At 39.2% G+C, this 7,553-nt stretch overlaps 1 long non-coding RNA gene across 1 annotated transcript in view; it reads right to left on the reverse strand.

Moving 5' to 3' along the window:
- Positions 1-7,553, reverse strand: part of LOC150058251 (uncharacterized) — an 81,735-nt gene that overhangs the window by 73,815 nt on the left and 367 nt on the right. Inside the window, exon 2 of the long non-coding RNA XR_016536860.1 lies at positions 7,468-7,537. This is a non-coding gene — a long non-coding RNA (uncharacterized LOC150058251). The remainder of the gene's footprint in view (positions 1-7,467; positions 7,538-7,553) is intronic.

Here is a 7,553-nt window from a genome sequence, read left to right on the forward strand (position 1 = left end):
AAAATTACCTCTCCCTTCATCACGACTTAGTATTATCCATTAGTGTTACTCTATTTGTTTCCTATTACCACCCAGGTAATAAAGATACATGTTTGTTTCTATATTCAATTACAGATAATGGAGCAGAAACAGTGACTAGTCTTCAATAGGGGTTGCCATAAACACAAAACTGTGGCTTATCAACTGCAATAGTTTTTCTTCCTTTTCTTCTTCCTTCCTCCCTCCCTTGGTCCCTCTATCTGCCTCTCTCTTTTGGTGAGTATGCTAGTACTGGGGCTTGAACTCAGACCTAGTACTCTCCCTTAGCTCTCTACTCAAGGTTGTCACTCTACTTCTGGCTTTTGGCTGGTGAAATAAGACTCTCAGAGACATTCCTTCCCAGGCTGGCTTTGAAACACAATCCTTAGATCTCAGTCTCCTGAGTAGTAGGTAGGTTTAAAGGCACTCAGCACCAGTGCTCACTTACATTAATACCTTCTGTGGCCCAGCTTCCTCATACCCTGTGGAAAAGAATTCTGTGTTGCAGAGAGCTACATGCCTAGAACCTAATAAATAATATGTCTCTTCACAAGTTAGTTGATTTTGTCTTGAGAAAGAAGAATTGCTCTGATAGCCAGGTAATCTAAGATCAGTCAGAGCAGTTTGCCCTTGGATATTATGGTCATTTCACTCAATTACATGAATCTTGAAGTCATTCTGTTTTGGAGAATACATCCTTTTTTGGGTTAATTGAGCTACAGGTTTTCATTTGTCTTTCAAATAACAAAGTTTTACTGATCCTCTCATCACTTTTTTTGTATCTATTTTATTTACTTCTGTCTCAATATTCAGGGCTTTTTCCTTCTCTTGATTTTGTATTTGTTTGTTTTTATTTTTCTAGCTCTTGAAACGTATTGCTAGGTTTATCTTGGTTTTGATTTTTATATTTGAGATACCAGTGTGACTTTTTAAAATGCAGGCAACCATAGCTATAACTTCTCTCTTAGGACTGTTTTTGCTATCTCCTATAGGTTCGAGTATGCTATATTTCCATTTGCATTTGGTTATAAGAACTTATAATTTCCCCTTATATTTCTTCAGTAACCTGTTTCTTCAAAAATGTATTTGTTCAGTCACATGTATGTACATTGTTTCTGTACTTATTCTTGCTGATTTCTAGTTTCACTACATTGATCAAATAATATGGAAAAGTTGTTTCATTGTTAAAAGATTGTTGGGTAAGACTTTCTTTGAAGCCTAATATATGGTCCATTTTTTTTTTTTTGCCAGTTCTGGGGCTTGAACTTGGGCCTGAGCAGTATCCTTGGTCTTTCTCAAGGCTAGAGCTCTACCACTTGAGCCATAGCACCACTCCTGGCTTTTTTTCTATATATGTGGTAGCGAGGAATTGAGCATGGGTCTTTGTGCATGCTAGGCAAGCACTCTATTACTAGGCCAAACTCCTGGCCTAGAAATATTGCTGCTATCTGAGAAGTACATCTTTAAATGTCAGATGGTGCCTCACTCTTGAAATCTTTAAACTTACGTTATTTGTTCTGAATTTTGGCAGTTTAACTATATAATGTGCCATGGAGAGACTTGCTGCTGGTCCAGTCTGCTACCATTTCACCGAATAGGTTTTCTATGCCTTTTACCTGCAGTTTTTCTCCCTCATGACTATTCCAATCACGCATGTTTGGACATTTAATGGCATCCCAGAGTTCTTGTATGTTCTTTCCATTCTCCTTTTTTATTACTGCCTGAATGAGATTATTCATCAACCTTATCTTTGTGCCCTGATATTTTTTTTCATCATAGTCTATTGGTGAAGATTTCAATTATTTTTATATCATTTATATTTCTTTATATTTTCAAGGTGTTTGGTTCTTTCATTGTTGTGATTGGACTTTTTCATATCTTATGTTGTCTTCCTTAATTCATCTTCCTGTTTATTTATGCTTTGGAACTAAAGGGTCTTTTAAGGTCATTTTCCAATATTTCATCTACCTCAATATCTTTGTAATAAGGTACTAAAAATTATAAATTTCAGGAGGTATAATGTATATATACATATATATGAACATATTTTTGTATATATGTATCTTGTACTTAGATTTTTCATATTTTGGGGGATAGATATATCTTCCTCTTTAAATGAGGGTTTTCTTAATAGATTTCTCTTGATACATCCTGGAATATACATTTCTTTTTTTTTTTTTTTGCCAGGCCTTGGGCTTGAACTCAGAGCCTGGGCACTGTCCTTAGACACCTTTTGCGCAAGGAGAGTTCTGCTCTTGAGCCACAGCACCATTTCCAGCTTTTTCTGAGTATGTGGTATCAGGGATTTGAACTCAGAACTTCATGCATACTAGGCGAGCACTCTACCACTAGGCTTTGCTCCCAGTCCCGGATATCCATTTCTTATATGGTATTAAGTTTAATTCTGGTTGGATGTCGATAGTCTCCTCTGTTTTTTTGTGGGGTTTTTTGGCTGTGATTGATGGGTTTTGACATGATTTATGTGGTGTCAGAGCCTGAGAGATTTTCTCTGTAGGTCTGACAGGAGTAAGAGTAAGGCCCCTATCAGTTTAGGGAGGTATAATGTACACAGAATAGTGTTCTGTACCTCTGTGATTACTTCTCTATTCCTATTAGTAATGAGTGGTCTAAGAGGGGGTAGGAACAAGTTATGCTGAGGTCTCTTTCAGGTATAATGTCCACAATTTTTGTATTATTTCCCCTTACTGTTGCTATAACAGTGAATACCTATGAGCAGCCTAGTTTAAAAAAAAAGTTTCTCAAACTCCATTTCCACCAGGGGCTGGTCATTATGTGCACAGTGACGGGAAACCCAAATAGGAGAATCAAAGTCCAGGCCCACCCAAGCATAAAGCAAAATTGTATTTCGAATATTAGCCAACACAGAAAGCTAGTAGAGTAGTTCAAAACAAGAGGACCTGCCAAGGAGGAATAACTCCCACCAGGAAGGGTGGCAAGGACAAATAAAATAATCACAGACTAATTTCTGAAATCAACTGTTTCAGGAACTACACAAACACTATTCCCAAGACTCCATCTGGCCCATAAAAAGTGCAGGTGTATAGACTCCACAGTAATCCCAAGCACATTAGTATAGGCATTTATGCCACTCGGGTCTTTTTTTTTTTTGCCAGTCCTGGACTTAAGCTCAGGGCCTGAGCACTATCCTTGGATTTTTCTAAAGGCTAGAACTCAACCACTTGAGCCTCAGCACCAGTTCTGGCTTTTTTCTATGTATATGGTACCAAGGAATCTAACCTACGTCTTCGTGCATGCTAGGCAAGCACTTTACCACTAGGCCAAACTCCCCGCCCCCACTCGGAGTCTTAAAAGACCTACCCACCTCTCCAGCCTCATCTCTTATCACATGCCCCACTGAATGTATGCCCAAATCCCACTGGAACTATGAGCAGGCAGTTGCCTGAACTTCCCCAGTGATTTCATACTATGTTGTAGCATAGAGACATAAGGTACCTACAACGTCCTCTCTTGCTGGACCTACTCCAAAAAATTTCCCCTTAACATATAACTCAGCCTTTATCTACTCAGGGATTTGGTAACTCACACAGGAGCAATCTCTCTTTCCTTCCTGCCTCTCCTCCCTCCCTTCTTTCCTTTCGAGGTTCTGGGGATTGCACTCAAGACTTCACACATGGCAAGCATTCTACCACTGAGCCATACAATGAGCCCTGACAGTTTCATTATTGTAGCTTTTCTTTTGAGATTTTTACAAGGTATTTGAAATGAGCATCATCACAAACTGTTTTATATAAAAAGAAGTATGACCTACAAATAATCCCACAACAGAAGTGGATTTGCTTCTTTAATCACATGGTTCTGACTTAAAATCTGTACTAAGCAGCTGTAAGTACTAATTAATGGTGCTTTTTATAAGTGTAGCATTCCCAGGCAAAAAATAAGTCATAATTTAAGCCATGATTCTGTAAAAAGTGCTACTTATCCAATTCATCCCACCCCACTAATTGCCATAGTCTTCATAACAGCTTTGTCCACTAATTCAGGTACTTTACATAACAAATCCTACAGTGGTTCGTACTGTGAATTTAACAAAGCTATGTTAAGGCCAGCAGCCCTCTGTTTTTTTTTGTTTTTTGTTTTTTTGCCAGTCCTGGGCTTGGGCTCAGAGCCTGAGCATTGTCCTTGGATTTTCTCAAGGCTAAGGCTCTACCACCTGAGCCACAGCACCACTTTTGACTTTTCTTCTATGTATGTGGTACCAAGGAATCGAACCCGGATCTTCATGCATGCGAGGCAAGCATTCTCCACTAGGCCAAACTCCCAGCCCCAGCTCTCTGTCTTAACAATATAGCAGGGCTTTCTTAGGAATGCATCAAACATCTATGAAATCTGACATCTAATGATGGCATGGAAACATGTAATTTTCTCCAGGCATTTCAGCTGCAAAATAGGAATATAATAGATATCTCACATGATTATTCTGATGATTAAGTAAACTTTGAACTAGAGATAAAAAGTTGGGAGTCATTAGCATATAGATGGTGTTTAAAAACATGAGAACTGATGAGATAACTGAGAGGGTTAAGAGAGAAAAGATTCTAAGCCTCCTTTTAAGTATTTCCCCTACTGATTCATTCAACAACTACTTTGAAGTATCTGTGATCTGTGCAAGGCACTGGGGATGCAGGAGTGTGCTAGAGACAGGAAAGAGCTTATAGTCTCCTGAGGGAATGGGCAGCACACAAATGGAGACTGAATTACAAACTATGACAATTGTTTTAAATGCATAGTGTCAGCAATTATGGAACAACTTAATGAGGTCCTAATTCAAATGAAATGAATTCACATGTGTACAGCACTTAACCTAATACCCAACATTCTGTAAGCACTTTGCTTAGTGAAGGGCTCACTAAAAAAAAGGTGCAAGTATACTGACAGTAAAGGATGAGGAAGAGTTAGGAAAAGTGTGGGGGCAAGAACACTGCACACAGAAGAACAGTACACAAGAAGGCTTAGACTTAAAGAAACCAAAATATTATAACGGTGCCAAGGGGACTCATGACTACAGCACACAATAGCAATGACATCTACCTAGCCACACCAAGTAGAAGTCTCTTTACCCCCCAACATGTGATTAAAATGACTTTAAGAAGGTACTTGATTGGGTATACACTCTTACCTTAAAAACTGTTTCCCTTTGCAATATAGACAACATACATGAAACAATATTTTTTATTATTTTTAATTCACAAAAAATGCATGTTAATGGTATGAAACTAAATGTTAGAAGAATGGGTTTTTTTGTCTGTTTGGATTTTGTGTGTGTATGCCAGTATTGGTGTTTGAACTCAGACCCACATGGTTTTTTGAGATGTTTTGGGTTTTGGTTTTTTGCTGGTACCAGGGCTATGCTGAACTGGGGAGTCCTGGGCATTGTCCCTTAGCCTTATTACTCAAGGGTGGTATTCTCCCACTTGAGACAACTGTTTACATTGCAGAATGGCTATGTCAACTACTTATCACAGGAATTACTTCTTATAGATATTTGTGATAAGAATACTATAACCTATCTAGCATCAATTTTTAACCATACAGTACACTGATATTAATGACAAGTTACTATGTAGCATGACAGCTCTCAGGTCCTTTTGTGTCAGGGCTGGCTTTGAACCTTGATCCTCAGATCTCAGCCTTCTAAGTAGCTAGGATTACAGGCATGAGCCACCGCACCTGGCAAGAACCAGAGACTCTTAGCTGCAATTAATCACTAGAAAATGGGAAATGGGGCCGTGGTTCCAGGGTAGGTTGGTAGCCTTGAACTGAAGAGCTCAGGGACAGCACCCAGCCCAAAGTTCAAGCCCCATGGCTGACAAAAAAAAAAAAAAAAAGAAAGAAAAGAGAAGCTACACAAAGAAGGAAGTCTGTGAAAGAGATCTGTGGAAGATATAAAGCGTTTAGATCTGTGGGTATATGCAAATACTGATTCTTGGGGAAAAAACTAATTGAGAGAATTAGAACAGGGCCAGCACAAATACTGGGCTGACTAAAAGACCTCACAAGTCAACTGACATTTTTGTAGTACTCATAAAGATTTCCATTCAGGCTGGGAGTTTGGCCTAGTGGTAGAGTACTTGCCTAGTATGCACAAAGAGCCAGGTTCAATTCCTCAGTACCACATACAAAGAAAAGCCAGAAGTGGTGCTGTGGCTCATGTGGTAGAGCTCTAGCCTTGAGAAAGCCCAAGGACAGTGCTCACGCCCCAGGACTGCACCCCCTCCAAAAAAAAAAAAGATTTCACCTTAGTAATGGGAAATAATTAGCCCTAAGCTGGTGTTTTTCAGCCAGCAGTAATTCTGCTCCTCTCTCTGAAGTGACATTTGTCAGTGTCTTGATATATTTTTGACTGTTAGAACAGGGAGGAGGGAATTACTGGTATTAGTGGAGAGGGACACTACTAAGCACCTCACAATACACAGGACTACCACCACAATCACCACAGAGAACTACTTGGTCTGAAATGTCAATAGTGCTAAGGTTTAAAAACTTATCCTAATCACTCTCTGGTCCTTTCTAAAAAATAAAAAAAAAAAAAACACTGAAAAATAGTCAGATGGATCATACTGTTTCCAGGCAATTTTACTACATCCCAGAGCAAAATTCAAAAAGATTTATAGGAATACAAAGCTAGCAAGTTTTGTAGAAGATTCATAATATCTGACATCCAATTCTTCCTTAAGGACTACAAAGTGGCAGGAAAATACAAACGTGTCAATTAAGACCAATCTATGTCACATGTGATGATACATAAATTTAATCTCAGTACTCAGGAAGCTAAGGTGGGAGGATTGCAAATTGAAGTCACCTTGGACTACAGAGTAAGCTCAAGTCTAGCTTGGATCACATAGGGAGATTTAAAAAAAAAAGTTAATTATTTTTTAAATGTGTAACTGACACCGATATTAAAGTACCAATAATGGTAAGTAACTTCAAGAACAAAGAAAACAGTAGAATGTAGTAAAACGATTAAGTGTTTACAGTATCTATTTGGTTTGCCTTGTTCACCTGTGTTTTGTTTTTGTCTGGTTGGTTTTGAAACAGACTTATTATGTGGCCTAGGCCGGTGTCACACTCCTGGAGTACACCACTGCACCCAGTTATCACGTAAGATGTAATGCTCGTGTTTAAGAACTGGCTAGACCTTTTTTCTTTTTTTGAAATTTCACCGGGTTTCCAAGGGGCTGTTCAAGCCGACTCCGCTGAACCACTAGCCTGGGAGCACATTACTTGAAGGAAGTTTTTACAATGGTTAAACTTGATAAACATTCTTTTTCAGTCTTCCCCAAGGGCAACAGAGGCCAGGCGCACTAGGAGTCTATACAACGTGTTATGAAGTCGTGAGGGGAGGGACAACTTGAGCTGAGGGCCCAGCAAAGCTAGTGATGGTCCTTTAAAGTCAATGTGCCCACTCACCCTTCAAGTGCTCCTACATTTCCTACTGGAAAAATGGTTAAGTGTTGGCCGTGGGTCTACGGGGTCCTCCCTGTAAAAAAATGAGC

This window comes from Megascapheus bottae, chromosome 10 (genome assembly GCF_031878675.1).
Source record: "Megascapheus bottae isolate mThoBot1 chromosome 10, mThoBot2.hap1, whole genome shotgun sequence".
In the NCBI taxonomy this organism is placed as follows: Eukaryota; Metazoa; Chordata; class Mammalia; order Rodentia; family Geomyidae; genus Megascapheus; species Megascapheus bottae.